Source organism: Pogoniulus pusillus, chromosome 12 (genome assembly GCF_015220805.1).
Source record: "Pogoniulus pusillus isolate bPogPus1 chromosome 12, bPogPus1.pri, whole genome shotgun sequence".
In the NCBI taxonomy this organism is placed as follows: domain Eukaryota; kingdom Metazoa; phylum Chordata; class Aves; order Piciformes; family Lybiidae; genus Pogoniulus; species Pogoniulus pusillus.
In genome coordinates, this window is record NC_087275.1 from 10,115,863 (window position 1) to 10,139,211 (window position 23,349).

Genomic DNA, 23,349 nt, shown 5'->3' on the forward strand with positions numbered 1-23,349 from the left:
TCTTTTTAATATAAGACTAAGCACTAAGTAACATACGAAATTCCACTTTAAAGAAAGCAAAAGGAAGCCACACGTGGGAAAAGCCAGATATTTTAACTTGGAGTTACCATGAATGAAAGTAGATGTAGGAATGCTAAGCAAAAGCTTTGTCACTTTGGAATGCATGGATTGTGTACAGGCTTAGAGCAGAGCTAGTAATGTATTACTTGACCTATTTTTTAAGCCAATGAAAGATTTAGGTTAACTTCATCATCATGTGTTTTTTAACCACTTTCTTCCAGAAATGCAGCACCATTTTCTAAGCTACTGCATGTCACAGTCTCTATAAAGTCTTTTTTTTGAGAGCATGTCTGATGGCTTGATCATACTTCCATTAAAACAACAAGTTTTGTTCTTCATTTCCATAGTGGAGTCATTAGCAAATTCTGATTGTAAAGAAATACACTTTTTTTTTTTTTTCATGAAGGACCTGTATCTCAACATTTTTTTTCAATGCTAAGCAGCTGAATTATCAAGGGAAAAGAAAATTTTCTCATTACTGCAGCAATTTAGCTGCTATTTCAATCAGGAGTGTCTGTAGTAGAGACCTCTTTCATTCTTAACCTTAGGGAACATATTTGCGTAGACAAGAGACCTACAAAAGGAATCTTGGACAAGCAACAGGAAAAAAAATGTGCATGTGGAATATTTGTTAAAGATATTGTTGTTAGGTAACATATAGGTGCCTGAAGGCACAAGTTTCAATATGATGCAATCAATTGAAACTATATTAAATAACACAGCACATGGATTTAGCAGGTTATTTCCAACACTTCATATCACGCTGAATTCTACCACTTGCTCATATTTACTTAAACTATGGGAATTGAAATAACACATAAAATAAATTCTCTGATTGAAGTAATACATGAAATAAATCCTCTGTACAAGTAAAGCACGCAGTAAAATCAGCCCTTCAAGAAGCATGAAAGTAGTGATGTGTTATTTGTTGGTTCTTCCTGTGCAATCTTTAACCAAAACCCCAGACATACACTCCTATCTTTGTGCCATCTGTGGGTAAGGTCTATACCTTCAATTTATTATAGATATTGCAATAGGGGACCTTTTTTTTTTTCCCTTCTTCCTCCTTCCAAGAGGAATTCATCACTAGAAGATGCCTGTAACAGGAAAGCCAATCCTGACAGGAAAATGTAAACGACCTTTGGATCAGTCTTAGAAGAGAAAAACAGATTTATAGAGGTTATACTAGAATTCCTTCTCAGAATTGTAAGCACTTACTGAAGAGCTGTTGGGTTTTTTTTCATATTTAAATATATATATAATAATACACACACACTGCTTACAATTGCTAATCAGAAATCTAAAGAAAGAAATGACTGGGTTTGACCTAATAAGAATTCTATCCAAAATATAATGGTTTTTCTGAGATTCTTGAAGTACAAAATGAATCTATGTTACTGTTTCAAAACCAACTGTTTTCTTTGATCACTTTGATGATTACAATAATGTGTTTGGAAATGATGAACAAATCTACAGTTCCAGTAACAAACTTTGTCATGACTTGCTTGAGTAAAAAAATGCATCTGTGCCATATGGTAACAAGGCATACTATTTTCAGAACAAAAATGAAAATGCTGTTACATAATTCCCAAACATTTTTAAGCTAATGCTAGCCTATTTTTAAATCACATAAAGTGCTTTGAAGAGCTTGGGAGAACTACAGTTGCTCTTATTTTGATTTTCCTTAAAGGCTATCTCAGCCTCTCATAAAAAACTACCAGCTCTAAAACTACCTTTCTCAATCAAAGTAATGAAAGCCTCACTTTATGGCATCCAGTCATTATATGAAAGTCTTAGGATGTAGTCAAGAAGCTGGATAGCTTTACAGAAATTCATTTCCAGAGTAAACCTTGCTCTAAAATAGTTTGTCAGCCTTACTTAGACAAATAATGAAATTCCACCTTTGACTCAGCCTGGTTCAATTCATGTGGTATGTCAGATTACCCACTATTTTGAAGGTGTTTTCACAGAGGATTAAATCACCTAATATTACAGAACTTATGTAGGTGAACAAAATAATTTTATATATATATATATATATATATGCATATATAAATAATTATTATTACTTTTTGTTCAATAACTGACTTCAAATAAGCAATAATCATAAAACAACTCAAACTTGTAACAGTGTTCATCCATAAATCTGAAGTAGGATGTGGAAAGATCTGGCTTTCTTCAGAAGAACTGTCCAGGACTAACCCAAATCTATAGGAACTCTACAAGTGTTATGAGAAGAAAAAGTATCACAGTATCACCAAGGTTGGAAGAGACCTCATAGATCATCAAGTCCAACCCTTTACCACAGAACTCAAGGCTAGACCATGGCACCAAGTGCCACGTCCAACCTTGCCTTGAACAGCTCCAGGGACGGCGACTCCACCACCTCCCTGGGCAGCCCATTCCAGTCAGTGAAGAACTTTCTCCTCACCTCGAGCCTAAATTTCCCCTGGCGCAGCCTGAGGCTGTGTCCTCTTGTTCTGGTGCTGGCCACCTGAGAGAAGAGAGCAACCTCCTCCTGGCCACAACCACCCCTCAGGTAGTTGTAGACAGCAATAAGGTCACCCCTGAGCCTCCTCTTCTCCAGGCTAACCAATCCCAGCTCCCTCAGCCTCTCCTCGTAGGGCTGTGCTCAAGGCCTCTCACCAGCCTCGTCGCCCTTCTCTGGACACGCTCAAGCATCTCAATGTCCCTCCTAAACTGGGGGGCCCAGAATTGAACACAGTACTCAAGGTGTGGTCTAACCAGTGCAGAGTACAGGGGCAGAATGACCTCCCTGCTCCTGCTGACCACACCATTCCTGATGCAGGCCAGGATGCCACTGGCTCTCTTGGCCACCTGGGCACACTGCTGGCTCATGTTCAGGCGGGTATCAATCAGCACCCCCAGATCCCTCTCTGTTTGGCTGCTCTCCAGCCACTCCGACCCCAGCAGTGTGGTCCAGGGTGAGATTTTCTGCAGGGTGTTTGTACTGTAACACATATCCTGGTTTGTTCATGACAGCAGCAAATCTGCAACTGTTGGGAAGTGGTGTTGAATTACACAATAACATGTAAAGGGAAGCGTAATGTCTTTATGTAATGAAAAAAAAATATCAAGAGTGCTTAACACTTGTTATTTATCTATCTATTTTTAAAATGATGAAAGTATTTGCATGCATACATAACTCCTATCATTTCCTACTGGAGTTGTTTGCTTCTTTTTTGTTATTATACAGTTTACTTATATTTCACAAGTACTTCAAAGTGAGTCATCTGTGAGAACTTAGTGCCTCAAGTTCCTTTTTTTTTTCTGCATTATTGAAAGGTAGACTTCAGATCTTGACTATTTGATGTAAGAGTAATAAGCAAAGGACCAGATGCTGAAGTCTCTTCAATTACAAAAACATTTAAAGACAGCTGTACCATATAAACTCTCATGGAGGAATCATATGCTTGCAGCATCTGGTGAGTTTTGGCCATGCCTTCTAGCACACTATATCTGTTCTGAGGCTTGAGCTAGGGTGAAGCTTACTTTGCCATATGCATTTTTCAGGGTGGGGGTGTGCATTTTTTGACCACAGACAGGAACTAATACTTTGTGTCTTACATGTGGCAGCAGTAAAATAAACACTACTTTCAGCCACTTTTCATGGAAGAATCAAAGGGACATATGCCAAGTTGATAGGAGTATTTTACATGAATATTTTAGCAGAATGAAATACCAGAGTTTTTAGCCAGAAGAACATATCCTGCACTTTCCTCACATGCCCACAGGCAAACACAAAAAATATATATTCCTGAGAACATTGCTCTGATGAGTTCTATTCCTGATACCATGAAGGTATCGTAGGTACCACGAAGAAAATCGTAGAATCATAGAATCAACCAGGTTGGAAGAGACCTCCAAAATAACTCATCTGGAGTCACTACTTCTGAACTGGAGCAGGAAAGTAGCTTCTGAACAGGTATAACACTATGAAAATACTGTTACTACCTGTGGATCAGTAACAATGCAAGCGTAAACTTTGTGGCTATATGCATGTACCCAAAACCGTTCAGAACATGCATATTCCTTTCAGACTTCATATATGCACCCCCATGTCAGCAGTAGCAGATTGCATAAGGACAGAAGTATCGTGTCCTCTCTCCCACTCTGCACTCAGAACTTTCATTAACAGTATTTTTTCACAGCCTCATTTTTCTGGCTGGGTATCATGAAATCTGGATAACCCTTTGTCGTGGTTCTCATGATGACACAAGCCATGTTGTTGAAACAGTACAGTCTAAAATAAAAAGAACAGTACGTACAAATTATACATACGGTGATCTGGCAGCCAGTATCACGCTGCAAATGAGTAAAGTTCTGGAAAGGACCATTAGGAAGCAGCTTTAAGAAAGAAGCTGAAGTGCCCTGTCTTTGCCCTTCAAAATAATGGAGGTATTGGGTCTTACAATATAGCAACACTTTAATTCCATGTTAAAATTGTTGTAATATTCTTTAGTACAAATGATCTTAAGTGCTCTGACTCAAGTAAATGAAACTGCTGTGTTAAGCCAAACTGTGTACCTCATGTACTTTTACTGAATATATTTACCTCCCTGCTTACTAGTTTATGAACAAGAGAACCTTTGACGGAAAACTGATAGTATAAAATCTATTTTCATACATTTAAGCTATGATTCAACCCATCCATTCACTCAGAACACTTACAGAATCACAGAAGTATTAAGGCTGGAATAGACCTCTGAGATCATCAAGTCCAGCTTATGACCTAAAAGCACCACATCAATTAGACTGTGTCACTTACTTGAGATACATTGTCAAAATTTTAACTTCTATTTTTCTCCTTTTATAAGACAAATAACATATACTACCTAATTTTATGTAACAATAAAATAAAAGGGAAACAAGCAAGTCCTGATTTGTTTTATCTGATTTCAGTTACAGCAGAGTGTACAGTAAATAGGAAATTTCTAGTATGAAACAGGGTACCTTAATTTCACACAATCACAGAATCAAAGAATTGTCAGGGTTGGAAAGGACCCCAAGGATCATCTTGTTCCAACCACAGGCAGGGATACCTTCCACTAGATCAGGTTACTCAGGGCCACATCCAGCCTGGCCTTAAAAACCTCCAGGGAATGGGCTTCCACCACCTCCCTGGGCAACCTGTTCCAGTGTCTCACCACCATTGTGGTGAAGAACTTCTCCCTAATATAATTTAGCCCACTCAGTCCTCCTACCTCAGAAGTATGCATGCTTTGCTGATGAAATAATACACCACCAGTGGTTTAAATGCCAAAGGAGCATCTTAGATTTTCGTTTGTCTATAATGTTTTGGGGTCTTTTTTTATATGTTGCTGTTTGCTTGTTTGTTTTTTTTTCATTGTTAGAGTTGGAGGGAGAGACAAAGGGAAGAGTGCAAGTGGTTGGCTTCAAAAGATTATTGGAATTCAAAAGCACTGAGTATCTTCATGATTTTCTTGTTTTATAATGAAAAGAAAAAAAATACCATTTTGGAATAACCTACAGTTAACAATTTTCACAGATGCACAATAATGTAATGTAAAGAGAAAGAACAGGGATTGCTTCCCAACATTTCTCATGAAAGCCCTCAGAAAAGTAAAAACTAAGAAATAATGAAAAAAACTGATGGCTTCTTTGGCCATGTACCTAAAAATGTTTGGAAACCATGGTCTCAGTCACAGGGATTAAATATTTCTAGAAAAATTGGGACTTACCTACCTAACATCACAGATTTAGTTAGAAGTGATTACTCCTTCTCTTTACCCACAGATGCCTAATGAGAAAATACATTCAAATGGTGTATCAGAAAACCTTAAGGAGCTCATTTTAATGGGCCATGTGAGCTTAGATGGATTCCTGCTTGATTGAATTTTATGTGATTAATTTATCAGAATCGTATTAGCTGTGCTTTTATAACTGATCCAAATATATATATTGGCATATTTTTATTAGCATACAAATATCTAGGTTTTATTAGAAGACATTAGCTTCACTAAATGTTAGCTATATAACAAATCCAGCTTTGGTGCTGGTGATCTTCATACCAGTATTTCACACGTGACATAAAGCTGGCAGAGACATAGGAGTGGTTCGGCTCACCATAAACCAGACAGCAACAGTTATGTTACATCCTCTCCTAGAGCTGGTAGATTTATCTTACCACTTTTGACATATATTTTAGGGAACTGCCAAAATTGCTCTTGTTTTGAGCAGCCAATGCTATAACCTGTTTCTATGTATACATTTTAAAATTGCATCTCTTTTTTCTTGTCTAATTTTAAAAAGTGAATATAATTTCTTTGGAAAAGAAAATTCATTCTAAATTTTGATGACTTTACACAGAAAATCTCTGGGCTGTATTCTTCATTTGAATACCCATTTTGCTGCATTGCAATGGCCAAACCTACTTTTTAAAAGTCAAAGCTTGCGTGGAAGAAATTTAGACATTTTGGACTAAGAAGCAATGTTTTGAGTCCACCAATATTATTATAATTATTACCTCCTGTATGATTAATTTGGGAAACCAGGACCTTGTCTTGATAAAATATTCCACAAAACCTGAACTTGGAAGCTTCTCTTACAGAGGGAGGAGAAGTTTGTACTCCTAGGGATTCCTGCTTCTCGCTTCCTCCCCATCTGAGGAATCAGATGGCCAAGCAGCAGGAAAAAGAAATATTTTGAATGTTTTCATGTTGCATTTTCTCTAACCTGATGCTGTGCCTTTTTGCACAATACCCTTATTTCATACAAAATACAAGTGGGTCCACAGTTTTCTCACAGACTCTATTAAAATTACTCCATTTCCTAAAATCCCTTATTTAATGTAAATTATATTGAAACTCTTGATACATCAGTTCTTTAACACTATTGCTAACTTTCTTAATAGAGGGGTAAGGACTCATGATTCCTTACCCTTATTTTCTAAAGTATAATAGTTTCTACAGCTCTGGAGCCCTTAGTACAGGAAGGACATAGACTTGATGGAGGGGGTCCAGAAAAGAGCCATGAAAATGATCAGGGAGCTGGAACACCACCGCTGAGGGAGCTGGGGTTGTGCGCCCTCGCTTTTGGGAGACCTAATTGCCACCTCCCAGTACCTGAAGGGGGCCTGCAATAAGGCTGCAGAGGGACTGTTTACAAAGGCCTGGAGTGAAAGGACAAGGGGCAACGGTTTTAAATTGGAGAATGAAGTTGGTTGAGCACTGAAACAGGCTGTCCAGGGAGGCAGTTGAGGCCCCATCCCTAGAGATATAAAAGGTGAGGCTTGACAGGGCTCTGGGCAACCTGATCTAGTTGAAGATGTCTCAGGGGGGTTTGGACTAGATGACCTTTGGAGGTCCCTTCCAACACAGGTGATTCTACAATTCTATATCTCTAATAACTCCTAAATAATTTACTGGCTGGGAGCATTGTCTGCCAACAGAAATGTACAAAAAAAGGTTACTATAAAAATTGGATTTGAGGGGAAAAAAGCCTATGTGTTTTTTCTAGATTTAAAGTCTTGAAAAGATGATCAGTATTCACAGTTATTTAACAAATAATTAATAAGCAGTTAAATTTGCCTAGTTGACACAATATAGTTTAATTAAATCCATAAACATTTCTTCACCTCTCCAAAGCCATTTCTATGTACTAGTGATTTGTAATTTTCTACTTGTGCTATTTGATTGATGTTGCTCATATGGATGCTTAAAGAAAGATAATAGAAGCAACAATTCAGATGAATTCTGGACTTTTTGAAACAAATAGTTTCAAGTGTTTTCCAGAGTTATCCCTTCAATTGTAAATACATTTTGTTCATTTCCTTTATATAAAGAAAGAGGGAGAAACAATTTACTGTGTTATGACCCTCACTATTCTCTACTGAAGTTCTCTTTCCCAGTATCAGAGATCTACTGCGATTCCAGTAATAAGCTGTAGCTGGATTTATGAGTAAAACACAGTGTAAATCATGACATGAAGACATGTAATTCTGTTTTCTATGACTGATCAGCCTTTTCTCAATTCCCACCTTCACATTTTCAAAAAAAAAAAAAGCCAAAAAATCTAGTTTAAAAAAAAAAATTGTGGGGTAAACTGCAAAGTCTGGCCCATGCAAAAGAAGAGGATATCCAACCTTTCCTCTTATTTCACATCTGTTTTCTTACTTAGAAGTTTTCACCTCTTCTTTCCCCTTTCTCTTCATGAGAGATGAAATACCAGTGAACATTTTCAGCAACTTTTCCCTGTCCTGCTAGAATGCTCCTGGTTGAATGAAAATCTATAAACCAGGAGATAAAAAGTAACCTATTGAACATTTCTCAAATTCTTCAAACTGATAAAAACAGATTTGCAGATCATTTCACCCAATTATTGTGGTAAATATTCTTTCTCTTGTCTCTTCTGGTCTTAAATGAAAAATGTCAACAATAGGCATTATTTACTCGCTGGACTCCAGGAGAAAGCAGGAGGTGCAATACCACACACAATCTCTGTTTGTTATACTGCAAAAAGGGCTATGCTGATATTCATAAAATCCTTCTGTGAATTACTGTCTTGTTTTACATCTCCATAATCCAGCATCACCAAAATAGATACAAAATTGCATTGGCTTCAGTGAAATCAAATTCTGCATTTCGGATGGGGTTCTGCTATTTAAAATTTGCAGCAAGACAGCAACGAGAAGTAACATTCTCCTGAAGACAGGTTCTCATTCTCCAGCTACTCACTCTTATTTTGCTAGATCTTAATGTTCTTGAATGCCTGAGGGACTTTGTCTTGTTTGGCACAGTTCTAAATTGGCTTAAATCATATTTATCCAATAGTTACCTACATTACGTTTTCAAAGGTAATTTGTGCTCTTCTACTACAGCATTTCCTTCTTGTGCTCTGTAGGATTCCATGTTGGCCATGTTCTTACTAAGCAATCCAAAGCTTCCCGTGTGCAGGATTGTTTGCTGGCATGATGCTGGGTTTCATTTCAGTGCCGACAAGACATGGTTATATTTGTCAACCAAACCAGCAATTTTGAACTATGCCATTACCACATTGACAAGCTGGTGACTATAAAAGCCTCTATGAGCATAGATTTTCTTCATTTAAAATGAGACCAAATAGAGCCATTCATGACTGGCTCATGCCATCAACCCAAGCCCACTTGAACTTCTAACCCATCTTTAAAATTCAACCTAGGTTCATCAGTTAAAAACCTTATGTGGTTTTTGATTGCTAGCTCTTTCAGTATTGCAGTCAAAAGAGTAAGGCTTTTTGGTATTAGTTGAAATAAATGTGCTGTGCTTATTGCTCCTTCATGCTTTTATGTTCCCTAGACTAGATTATTCTAATGTCCGGTTTGTTGTATACTAAGTTCTGTGTCCAGGGCAATGTATTTTACAGACTAATGATTTGTACCTGCTGTTCTCTCACAGTCACTATTAATACACTACAAAATCTATTTAAACTAACAAGTTTTTAATAAACTTAGACTTATTGCTAAGAGATACCAGTCAAAGGGGCTGATCCTACCAAGTTGAGTTAAAGGCAGCTTTATCACTCACTTTAAAAGAAAGGGGGGAAAAAAGAAGCATCTGTAAACTCAAGTAGCTCCTATTCATGTTCTTAAAGCTGTTGCACGGACACTGAGTGACAGCTTTCTGCTCAAGTGTTCTCTATTTTTTTTTCAGAAAGACTTGGTATATCACAGCCAGCAAATGTTTTTCAGCTCCTGAATCCAGGTGCTTGTGCACTATGACTATGTCCTACATATTCATGTAAAACCTAAGTATAGACACTCTATCTTTGCAAACTTTGATTTTCTTCTGAAGAACATCTCCTGTGTGATCACTCTGCCATCAGGTAGATTAGAGGACTATATGACTGACTGAGCCAGTCTGAACTGCTGTGCCTGGCCAAGGTCTGGTACTATGCAGCAAACTGCATGAGATTTGCATTGTTTTCTGAGGATTTCTGGCTTGTGTCTGTCAGCTGCCATGGATTAAGGAGCTGCTTAACTTACTTTAGTCCTTATAGTCATTTGTAAGAATTTAGACTAATCACTCTTTAAATTAACTAGTAGATAGATAAATAACACACAGACAGAGACAGAAGCACACCTTAGCAAACAACCAACAGCAGCCTGGATTTTCAGGCAACTTTATTCAAGCAAGTGCTTACATCTGAAGTGGTGCTATTGAAGTCAGATAAATTCTCCGAAAGAAAACATACCATAACCTAAGGCAGAAGCAGTTCTGTGACAGAGTCACTGCCCACCTGACTGGCCTTACTGATGGCATCTTTTCTGGGAGGGTTGATTAGTGATCTTTGCAGTTACTTAGGTTTGCACATTCAGGCACAGCTGCAGTGATCTGAGGAGGGTTCCAGCTTTAGGACTAATATGTTTTATTGTTTATGTCCAAGATGTTCTTATCAGTAAAGAAAGGGGAAAAATCCAACCAAAACAAACAAACAAACAAACAACCCAAATTTGAGTATTTTTCCTAGAATTTGGCTTTTAAATAATCAGAAATTAAACCTGTGAGAATAATGTTATCAGAACCTTTTCTGGGAATGCAAAAATTAGAAGGTTAGTAATGGGGAAAGGAAGGATTTATGGCTGCCTAATCATTCACAGTGAAGGTAATGTGAGAAAAGACTGCAAAACTTACTTGTTTATAGAAGGCCCCTTTAAGAGCAAGAGTTGCTGTACAAAGGAGTGTCACTGATTAAAAGAGAAAGGCTATTTGTAGAACCCTAAAGTTGTAGCTAAGAGTATGGTCCTGTAGGAATTATACTGAAGATTAAAATACTTTGGCTCTAGTGACTGCTGTAATGAGAATACATAGAGATAAACTGACAGAGCTGAAAAGTATTTAATTTAGATGACAGCCTACAAAAATTAATGTGAAAATGAGAATTGCTTAGAGGTAATAGACTGAGGGTACAAGATTCATTTTTTAAGTGTTAACCTTTTACATGACAGTATGAGTCTGTAATTAAAACAGCAATATTTTTTTGTTTGGGGAATTTATTTTACATTTCTAATTGCATTGTAGTTCCTAGGTTAGAATTTTTTTTTTCCAAGCAATATCTGAGTGGCAAAAGTTAAGGATTTTTCACAGCAATACAATGGAATGAGGAAGCTTCATCATACCGAACAAAAAGATTAAGCAGCAGCTTTTTATAATTGTTGTGACTAAACTAATTGTGAATATTAATATTTGTTCTGCTCTATGTTGAATATGAACATGGAAATTCAATTAATTTCTTTCTCGTAACCTGATCCTTAAGAACTTGCCCCAAACTTTGAGCTGCTTTGATGTTCAAAGGCTTCGGTTTAGATCAGAGACAAGAAGAAAAAGAATGGGGACCCCTTCACAATATTTTTACCTTTGAAGTCTCAGGTTAAAAGCACTATTACTGTTTGCTTAAATGAGCAAGAGACTGAAGGATAAGATCATGAATTAGAATAACAGAGAAATGACAAATGTTTCGCATGCAGTACATTTCCTTGTCAGGAGAGAGGATGAGCTTCTAACAGATTTCCAAAGAGATTGGCAATTAGGGAATCAGTAATAGGGAAGAAACAGACATATATAGTTGTGTTTTGGTTTAAACTGTTTAAGTGGGAATAAAGAATCCATCTGGAATTTCCCCCTTTGTTTTCTTCCACATTTCATACTAGTTGTAGCAAACATGCACATTATCCAACTGTACCCACAAATCCCCTAGACTCAAGCACTGAACAGTACATCCCACATCTCCCCCATGAAAGTCTTTTATAAAAGCTCCTCTGTCGTTCAAGATCACCCTATTCCCTCCTCTATTTATTTCTAAGTGTCACTCAGCTCCATTCTACCAGCTTGGAAAAACGTCAAGAACCTTTATCTTCAGAGTCAGTTGCCAGTTCTGTTTAGCGAACAAGCCAGCAGGGACCTCTGGTGCCATCAATGCAGCTCAGTCAGTGCCCCTCTCTTTAGGGATGGTGTATATCATTATCCCGATGGCTGGACAGAAAAGGGAAAAAAATGCATTTTTAGAACAGTTCTCAGGGAGCAGTTACTGGAAATCTCCTCCCTTGAGACAGTCTATTGGCAACAAGTTTTGCTGCTGTGACATGAAGTATTGCATCAAGGCCCAATCCTGTCACTAATAAAGTTAGTGGGAAATGTGCCATCCTTTTCAAGTGAAGTCAACAGGATTAGTGTAGCAAATAGAAGCTAGAAAATATACCTTGCATCTGCAAATGCAAATGGAAAGTCATCTCACAAGTGAGAATGAAGTTTTATGTCTGTTTTTGGAATCTGGCTTTGTTTCAGACTAGACTAAGCCTTTTCCCCAAATTTAAAATCGACATTAAAGAAAATGGAATTTTTATTTTCACATTACAACACTCTCATTTTTTTGTTTGGAGGCTGTTTATTTAAATGTGCACCTAAAATGTGTCAGGAACAGACCAATTCACTGTTTTTTTTCCCTCTCCTCTTAAAAATTTCTGAATTTTTAAGTTTCCTTTGAAATAAAAGACACTGTTAAAAAAAAAAGGGGGGGGGGGGGGAGAGCAACATTGTAGAAATTTTAATTTTTAGCAAAACTACTTTGTGCTAGAAAACAATTTAAACTTTTCCTTTACCAGCTCTGGCAGACTCTTTTAATTACCTACAAAGATGTTGCACAGCTGTGCTAAAAAACATTGGCCTGAATAGAGAGTTTCTGTGGCTATCAGCTACCAGACACACAGGTTCTTGACTGCCCTAACACATAACAATTAGTCCAACTGCCTTGGCAAGTAAACTTTTCCTAAACAGAAACAACATAGGTCTGGGATTATTATTATTTGACACATATATATATATGTATGCACGTGCATATATATAAAAGTGTTGGTTCATTGTATTTTCATAAAATATTATCCTACTTGGCAGTACTGGATTTAATTCCACTTAAAATGACAGAATTGAATTGTCATCGCTTTTAACAGGTAAAAATCTATGCATTCATCAGAGGTGCTGTAAAATCTAATCAGAAATTAGACTGTTAAATTAATAGGCTTATAGTCTGTATAATGCCCTTTTCTAAATCTGGAACTGTGGCAGAATGGAAGTTTCACAGGCAGTACAATTAGGCAGTGGTAGACTCTTTGGTTTAAACAAACAATCTTTGGAAGAACTGTTAGAGCATGATAAGCAGTTAGTACCTCTATATTACTTTTGAGTAGTAAGGTACTGTGGAGGGGTGAGGAAAATCCACTCCCTACCCCCAAATAAAATTTACTAGACTGGATGTCTTAGAAATAAAATAAAGCTGTATTTTAGAGCAAGCTAAACTTACAAGCGTATATATAAAATATATTTACATGTATTTACAATTATTTACAATTTAGAAATAATACAGAAATCCAATCCTCCTCCCTGGACAAAGGAAGCCCAGAGGGTGCCAATGCCACCTTTTTCTCTCCCCCCAGATAGAAAACCAGCAAGGCCCACATGTTAGGGGGTCTACAAAAAAGCTGAGGAGAGACTTCTCAGGATATCAAGGAGTGACAGGACTAGCGGGACTGGTGCAAAGCTGAAGATGGGTAAGTTAAAGCTGGATGTGAGGAGGAAGTTTTTCAGCATGAAAGTGGTGAGAGCCTGGAATGGGTGGTTGAGGCCCCATCCCTGGAGATGTTTACAGCCAGGCTGCATGACGCTCTGGCCAGCCTGATCTAGAGTAGAGTGTCCCTGCTCATGGCAGATGGGGTTGGAACTAGATGATCCTTGCAGTCTCTTCCAACCCTGACTGATTCTATGATTCTATGTTATCAGGAAAAGGTTAGGACACGATGTGGAGGAGTCAGAGAGGTGAAGAACAGTGACAGAGCCAGTGCCCAAAAGCCAAGAGAACAAAATTGTTTGCACATTGCCATTTTATCCCTCTTAGCAAAGCAGTGAATGACACAGACTTTATCATTATTAGTCTTCTTTTTCAACCAATGCTCTGCTCATTCAGTCTACGTTCGAAAGAATGCCCAGAAGGTTCATCTCTCTTGTTTAGAATTCAGAATCAAAATAGAGCATTAGCTCTTAAACAGCTACAAATCCATTAATTCCATGCCTAGACTTTCACACTATTGTATTTCCATACTGCAGCACTAAGACATGGGTAACTTCTTCCTGGTTTATTTTTGCACAGCAAAGGTTAAGGATGACTTCAAGACACTGGTTTTGACCACACAGCCCTTGTGTGTCCATATCCAAGTTACGGGAAGGCCGTACTAACCAACCCACCTTGATTTAGAGAGTAGTAGCAGGGAAAAATGGACAAGAGAAGCATGAGGGAAGCTAAAAAAGAAGCTATTTTCCTCAACAGCATTGCTGAGAAAAACAACAGCCAGCAGCTCCCCTGTACTACCTTGCTCTGGTCACAGGAAGGGAGGCACATGATGGGTGTCAGCATCTCCTCCCAACCTTTTCTCTGTCCATGAGCACAAACACGCTCTCAGAGAGGCACAGCGTATGGGCCAAAGTTTCCCATTCCAAGAAAGTGATGCAGAGAAATCCCGAGTGGGGGTTGTCAGGGTTTTCCTCCCCATCACAGCAGAAGGGGGGTGAGGAGGTGAATTAATTTGGTCCCACCCATCCCCAGCAGAGGCGGGGCAATCTGGCTAAACATATGCAATGTTACGTAATGCCATAGGAGCGGCTGCTGTTGATGGTAAACGATGGAAAGGCGGCACTAAGCAGACAGCTAACCTTGCTTCCCCGTGCTGAAATGATTCACTTCTAATGATAATTTGAACCATTTTAACTCTGACTACTTCCCACGTAATGATTATACAGTGTTACTATAAAACCTTAGGGTTCATTTGCAGAAACATTTCTTATGCTGGAGTTCTCTGTGGAGACATACTTATAAAAATTGGTATGAGGGGAAGATTAAATAGATAAGAACGTAAAAACAGATTAGAGGATAAATATGGTCCTGTAGATCAGATCAGCTGGATGACAGGGGCTCACACTCCAGATTCTCCTACCAACTTGTGTAATACTGGATGAATTGCTTTATGGCTTTGCACCTTGGTTTCCCAGATCTGAATGCCTGGTAATGCCTATTTCAACTCTTTCTCTGCCTTACCTAAGCATGCTGTAATACTTCCATTAGTGACACAAGGACTCCATCCAGCCTGTAGAATCTGGATGTTAGTTTAGCACTCTAACTGGAAACAAATAATTATCAACATACATACATGTTTCCTTTTTTGTTTGGTTTGTAGTTGCTTTTCTTGTAGATTCAAGAGAGATGTTGAGGTGCTGGAACGTGTCCAGAGAAGGGCAACAAGGCTGGTGAAGGGCCTGGAACACAAACCCTGTGAGGAGAGGCTGAGGGAACTGGGGTTGTTTAGCCTGGAGAAGAGGAGGCTCAGGGGCGACCTTATTGCTGTCTACAACTACCTGAAGGGAGGCTGTAGCCAGGTGGGTGTTGGTCTCTTCTGCCAGGCAACCAGCAACAGAACAAGGGGACACAGTCTCAAGTTGTGCTGGGGGGAGTATAGGCTGGATGTTAGGAGGAAGTTGTTGCCAGAGAGAGTGATTGGCATTGGAATGGGCTGCCCAGGGAGGTGGTGGAGTCACCATCCCTGGAGGTGTTCAAGAAAAGCCTGGATGAGGCACTTAGTGCCATGGTCTAGTTGACTGGATAGGGCTGGGTGCTAGGTTGGACTGGATGATCTTGGAGGTCTCTTCCAACCTGGTTGATTCTATGATTGTGCTGTTCATTCTGTCTTTATGTCCATCCCAAGAGAAGAACAGTGTTTCCCAAGAGAAAAAGAGGAAAATCTGTAGAGAAGTATTTTTTTAAACAATGTGATAGAACATGCAGCAGTGAAAAGAGTGTTGCTTTGTTTTTATCCTAGTTTTAAAAACATCTTTAGCAATGTTTCTTCATATTAATAAAGCCATTCAGTGAAGTAATCTTGCCTTAGTCCATGACAAGGCAAAACAAGATGAAAACTTTTGAAAAAGTACTTAAAGGAATAAACCTCTAACCAGAAATGCACTTTCTATCATCACTGCACATGTAAGAGTCTTCTGCTCTACCAGGGACAACTCACAGTGCTATTGCTAGGCTTAATGCTGTCATCTTGTAGCTACTATTCTAGAAATAGCAGTTGTAGAACTTTCAAAGCAAGATGTTTTATGAAGTTAATTGTGTAACATTGTTTATGAATTTAAACCACACCATTAATGTATTATTCACAGACATGCATAATGGACTCTTTGTATTGAGTGATGGTTTAAGAAATAAAATGTAACTGATTTTGGAGCTACAATGATTGATTTATGAGGTAACATTAAAAGTGATAAGTATGTATTACTTGGCTACTCATCAGCTAAGTGGATGGGTGTAGTATGAAAAATATCTATATATAACTAACTGCAATGTATGAATATCAAGGAATCAGAGAAGTCATTTAAAGTGAAGCAAGAGGATTAACCTAGAAGCAAATGGTGAAGATTTAAGAAAGGCAATTGGCTGTCAAGGGAAACTAGGCAAGAATTAGATGTTCTTGCCTATAAAAATCTTCTTTGATGTAAGGTGATGGAAGCTTTATTCTTTGAAATTTTAAAACAGGTGGATTGAACAATATCAAATTAAAAGAGAGCACTCCAATAACATCTCTCATTAATATCTTCCTTTTTAAGTAATAGTAGGACTTTAAATTAAATGCTACCAAATATGAATAATGGAAACTACCTGCCTCTAATGAAGAAAGGACCTCTGTGGTACCAAGTACTTTCCAAGTACTGGAAATACTTTCCATTTTTAATTCAGGTAAAAAAAAAACCCAACAGATGTTATTCCACACGGTGAATGCCACACAACTTCAGGAACAGTTCCATTAAAGAGCTTTACACCAAGTAAATATTCTCAGCTTATATGAAAGCTATGCACTGCCCTTCTGCTCTAGCTTTTTTTTCTACCAACAAAGTTTAACTGAACAAGTTGAAGAAGTCATTTGTTTCACCAGATTTCTTTCTCTGAACTGATAGTTTAATGAAAATTTATCAAACCATGCATGATCAGTTTGGAAGAAGCTGTGCTAGTTTGAGCCTAGCTGGGATGTTTTGGTGAAAAGAACTAGATGATAGGCGTTGAAAAGAATTAGATGATAGGCTGTGAAAAGGAAACAATGGTGATGACTACTGCACTCATAGGCCTGCTGAGATGTATAAGAACAAGAACACAAACACAGATAAAGGAGTCTCTCTCCGCCTATGGGGCTGCACGATCTTCTCTCTAACCTAACCTGCCATCTGTGTGACTAATCCTTCTGCTTCCTAACCCCCCTGGCCAACCCTTCAAACTTGATTTGAACGTAAGGCTAAGTCTGGGGTGGGGAGAAGGTGGAAAGGTGGTTGGGAGCCTCTCCTGGGGACTCTGGTTTCTGGGAGGGCTGCTGTGTTTCTGTATTACCTTTTTAACTTGTATGTTTCTGTATATATTGTAAATATCTGCTTGTATATTGTGCTAAGCTGTAAATATAGCTTCGTTTTTTCAACTTCCAGAGGCTGAGTCTAGTCTGGGTGATTTTACTTAAGTGTGGAGGGGGTGGGTAACACCCAAACCATCACAGAAGCACACCAAAGCATTACACTGAACTTGCTTTTTCCATCATCCTCTTAACTTACGCTAAGCAAAGGAGAGTCTCAATTCACCATCAGCTAAATGCCACAACATCCTGCTGTCTCTTATTTGAGCTAGACTGCGTCAGAAGAAAATAAATAAATATGTATTTCCATTAAAATTACTCTAGTAAAAGACAGATCTTCTTGTCAAAGGGCACAAGAAAATGTGTTTAGCAAGTATATTTGTATAATGTAATAGAATATTCAATCTAAATGTCTCCAAGAAGCTTCACATTTCTACAAAACAATGATGAACAGTGGACTATAATACAATTTGCTTTTAGGCTAAAGCAAAATAACAACTGCACTCTTCCTAGATTTATAACTTTCCCATATTTTGTCACAGAGGATGGATCATTTGTTCCTTCGATTTTAGATGCCTAACCCCATCAAAATATTACAAAGCAAAACCACTGCACCGATATGGAGGGGTTTATCCCTGTGTTGCTGATAAGCATATGTAAGCAAAATCCAACCATATCTCGTGATTTTTATTTTCTGTTGAGCATTTGTGTGTAATAGCCTCTGTTACAGAATCTTTGCATATAAACAATGTGATATATGTAGTCTATATGAAAGTGTGTGTGTGTGGGTAACTCAGATCCACGTTACTGCATATTCCATATTACTTGTAGCTGATTAAGTTCATTTTATCACTCAGCTTTATATTCATTCTCCATTAATTCTCCTGTCAAAGCAATTTGACCCTTTTCCCACCTGAACATTAACACACATTATAAGCTTCAATTCTTCCTATTACACCTGGAAATTTTCCTTCTTACTTTGTCAACTTTATATCTCATATTTTCATTGAGTTTCAGTCACGAGACTATAGCAGGTCTGAATGACTAGATGTGAGCATATGTTTACACTCATATTGTGTGTAATAGAATGACACTGTGAACTCTCAGAAGAAAAAGCAGATGATATGTACAGTATATCAGTAATGTTTTTAACATTCCACACAGAAATGAAATGGAAGTTTGCAATAATCTGACACTATTGCCTTTTCTTAGTGTAAGTTATTGGAATTGTAGCCACCACTTTGAAAATTATATATATATATGCTAACAGTTCTCTTTGCTTGCTCCACTGCCTGAGGTATGATTATATTCTCCCCAGAGAAAGAATGGTTATTAAGTGCAATAAGAATACTCATGGAAATGAGAAGTTTGCAATTAACAATCTAGCAAAACCCTAATAGAAGAACAGGTTACAAATAAATAGTTGCAGTGGTCATAAAAAAACCAAAGCAAACAAAAAAAAACCACCAAACCCACTGTATCTGCTAGATTTTATTTATTATTGAATAAATTAGAGTACAGCCTTCTGCAGATGACCTGGTGGCCTTCTAGGATTACAGACTCGAGCATGGGCTATTCAGCCCAAAGGTTAGGGCACATATCCAGAACTGGGAAAGGAGCCAAGTGTTCATGGCCAAAAATCAGGAAGCAGAAAGTCAAAACAAGGGTCATCAGCCAGAGATAGGAATAAGCATCTGCCCACAAATCATGAGCTGAAATCAGAAACTCATGAAAAGAAATTACAATTGCGGGGCACAGTGCAGAGGTGGGTCTGAAAATGTGCAGTATGATGTGCAAAAGGATGTGCTGGGCTTTGGCCTGCAAGACCTGCTTCTGAGTCACTGGCTGATGTGCTGTCCCTAACCCCTTAGAAATGGGTTCAAACTGCAGAGAACTTCTACAGAACAAAGTCTTATCCCAGGTTAGCACTACAGAGGATAATGAGAAAATCACAGAATCACAGAATTAACCCAATTGGAAAAGACCTCTAAGATGATCAAGTCCAACTGGTGTGAACAGTACATGCAGTATGTATTTGCTTTCATCATGCTGCAAATGGCATAGGCACCTGCCAGCCCGGTGCTGGTCAATACATGGTCTGCTTTGGCTGACAGGCACAGTTAGCAGCAGAGAGATTTCTCCCTCGTTTCTCACAAACCCCACAGACAGCCATGGTAGATATACTCTTGCAGAGAATGAGCACATCTAAAAATCTTCACTTTAGCATCACCATTGCAATTAGTCTTACAACAGGATACGGGCTAAAGATGCGGTGGAAGAACCAGTTAGGAGCACTGCTGGATCTTCCATGACGCCTGTGATTTTAAGAAGAGATACTGAGGACCTGAGAGCAAGGAGGAAAGGTTGAAAGCCTCTCACATAAGGAAGATTAATATTTGCATACTTTACACATATCTACAAGAATATCCAAATGAGTAGTAAAATAAGTGCCAACTGAAGACTATTTTGCTGCGTTAAGATAATTGCAGCTGCAAAACTTTTTTCCATGAAAAATATGGCAAATAAGCAAGCCAGCCTTATACCCTTCTAAACTGGCTGGATGGAAAATATTTTCTCCATATCTTACATGTTAGGTAGATTACAAAGCTACCTTCTACGCTGCTGCTGACCCAGTAAGTTCCAGAGGCCCTACAGCTGCAATACCACTTTTAATTGGGTACTAACTTCCAAATCTGTTCAAAGCAAGGATGAATTGAAACAAACAGATTAAAGTTGCACTAGTATGGCTCTCTGTAGTTTTGGTAAACTTCTCACCTTCCTTAGACTTTTTTATTTAACATTGCTACAAAGAGCAATGCCAAATGGTTGGACTGGACTCCCACTTGTAATTTTGTATGCACGAAGCAGCAATAGAGGAAGGTTGAATGCAGAGGACCTGGTGTAACGAATGCAGATCCAAAGATAAAGAATGAATCCTGGATTTCCCCAGTGAAAAGTTTTCTTTACCTTGGACTTACACCTTCATTGTGCCTTTGCTTTATTGGACTACCATCACACAAGAGAGGGCAACTCTCCATCCTCATACAGTTTGTGCAAGGACTAGAAGAAATTAAGGTCCACACACTCAGGGACTCAGAAAGTCCTATGTTTCCTTAGGAGTGCAGTTGTGTCAAGGAAAGCAGCACATCCTTTGTGGGAAAAAATTGATTTGGAGTATAAAATGTAGATTGAAAAGGAAATGTGTCTTTAGTGTGTTACACCAGGCTCAGGGGAGGATATGGCTGCTTCATCTGTTTTCTAGATTCGGGCAGTTGGAGTATGGAAGTGAAGTGACTACAGATGAAAACCTATATTTAAGGCAAGCAAAGGCAGAATCAACTGTGACTGGAATTGGAAGGGTTGGTGTTCAGAATAGTTGACAATGCGGCCTGAAGGATGTATTTTCTGAGGGCTGGTATAGTAACCAGTATGGAAGGCTACAGCCTTGGTGCAGTAGTGATACATTATCCTCTGACTGCTAGGAGCAGCCAGCCCTGGAACAGAGCCTTAGAAGAGTGTTCTGGACCCTTTAGTGCATCATCACAGAATCATAGAATAGTTTTGGTTGGAAGAGATATTTAAATGTCATCTATCCCAACTTTCCCTACAAAGAGTAGGCATGCCTTCAACTAGGATTATATTGCTCAGAGCCCTGCCCAACCTGACCTTGAGTGCTTCCAGGGATGGGGCATCTATCTCTAAGCAACCTGTTCTAGTGTTTCACCATCCTCGTCAACAACTTCTTCCTTGTATCTAGACTAAATCTCCCCTCTTTTAGTTTAAAACCATTACTCCTTTTCTTATCACAACAGGCTCTGCTAAAAAGTCTGTCCCCATTTTTCTTACAAGCTCACTTGAAGTACTGGAAGTCTGCAATAAATTCTCCCTGGAGCCTGCTTTTCTGTAGACTGAGGAACCACAGCTCTTTCAGCCTTTCTTCATAGGACACTTGGTATCCTGTGCTTAGCTCATGAAAGACAATGGACCTATTAGAGTGGGTCCAGAGAAGTGTCACAAAAAATGATCAGAGGGCTGGAGAAGACAGGATGAAAGATTTTGGGCTATTCAGTCTGGAGAAAAGAAGGCTCTGTGGTGCTCTTACAAATACATTTTGTGCTATAGTGAAGGAAGTGAACCTACCTAGGAAGGCTGGGGCAGGACTGTTTAGAAGGGTATATAGTGATAGGTCAAGGGGCAATGGTTTTAAGCTGAAGCAGGGTTGATTTAGGTTAGACATAAAGAGGAAGTTCTTTACAATGAGAGTGGTAAAATACTGGAACAGGTTGCCCAGGGATGTGGTTGAGGCCCCAGCCCTGGAGACATTAAAGATCAGACTTGATGCAGTTCTGTGCCTGATCTAGTTGGAAGTGTCTCTCTTCAGTGCAGGGGGGCTGGACAAGAGGACCTTTGATGAGCCCTTCCAACCTGATGTAATCTGTGAATCTGTGAGCAGAAGGGTGGAGTCAACTTCACTTGACCTACTGGCCATACATCATCTGATGCAGTCCAGGATACAGTTTGCCTTCTGGGCTGCAAGTGCACGTTGCCAACTGATGTACAGCTTTTCACCAATACCCCCAAGTCCTTCTCCTTATGCCTGTTCTAAACTCTCTAATTCAACCATACCAGGGTCTGCCACAAACTCTGTGCAGGACTTGTTGAAACTGGGTACTTGGACTTGTTCAGACTCATGAGGTTCACAGAGGCCCATTTCTCAAGCCTGTCCAAGTCCCTCTGGATGACACTCCTTCCATCCAGTGTGTCAGCCACACCTTGGCTTGGTGTCACCTGCTAACTTGATGAGGATATATTTGATCCCTTTATCTATGTCACTGATGAAGCTATGAAATCGTACTGGTCCTGGTGCAGTCACAAACCTAGGTTCAAACCCCTTCCTGCACTAGTTCCTGGGGACTGGTGACTCACATCCCTTTAAACAGCACATCTGGTTTGTGCATGGCTGTGGCCCAAGAATTACTGTCTGCACTACATTAACATGAGATTAATGTTACTGAGACACAGGCATGGTTTGGTATGTGTTGTGATGGACAGACATTACTACCTCTCTTATGTGGGCTTGCAGTTCTCATTGAAAATAGCAGCTGTGAGAAGCATGTTTGTGAGAAGAAAGGTGGAATGGGCCATGAGCCTTTCCCTACCCTACACTAGGTAAATGGGTAAGGTAAGGAGAGACAAAATGAGCCATAAGCCTTCCCCCACTCTACCTTCTTCCTATCCTACCCTTGGTAAGGCTCTTCTCAAGCAAGTTTTGGAGCCACTGCTTTGGACATGCTGGGCTGCATGCTCACTATGGCCATGCAGCTCCTTAGCATAACAATTGTTATTAAACTCTTCTAAACCATTAAATGTAACTGATATATGTATCTTAGACACATAAGAATTTAAATATGCAAGTATTGTGCAGTGCATCAGACCACCAACATCTTTCTTAGAAAAAAACATGGAGAATTTTACTATGACCTCACCCTCTTTTTCTACTTGAAAGAAAAAAATAATGTCTGACTTCCTTCACAGCATATTCTACATCTTATTGACAAATCACTTATGACACTAATTTATTAGCATAAAAATATTACTACACTCAAGACAGCCTCCTTTGATTTACTACAGCAGGTTTTTTTTTTCACATGTCAAGGTCCTATCATCTCTGCTTGATCATTAAATGTCCCTTGGCTTTTTTTTTTTTTTTTGTGGTTTTTGTTGTTGTTTTGTTTTGTTTTGTGCAGCAGAAGAGTTGTGCCCTATAGCCTTGGTTAAAATCCTGGATATATGAATGGATTTGCAGCTCACAGGGAGATTCTCATTGCTGACTA

The 23,349-nt window shown here is 38.9% G+C and overlaps 1 protein-coding gene across 4 annotated transcripts in view; it reads right to left on the reverse strand.

The window, feature by feature from the left end:
- The window catches only part of NRIP1 (nuclear receptor interacting protein 1), a 159,919-nt gene that overhangs the window by 83,388 nt on the left and 53,182 nt on the right, over positions 1 to 23,349 (reverse strand). Inside the window, exon 1 of one of the 4 annotated variants that reach the window (XM_064152321.1) lies at positions 108 to 182. The exons of the other annotated variants lie outside the window; for them this stretch is intronic. The gene's annotated coding sequence lies outside the window, so the exon portion shown is untranslated. Of the gene's footprint in view, positions 1 to 107; positions 183 to 23,349 lie in introns of those variants that run through there. 4 annotated transcript variants of the gene reach the window in all.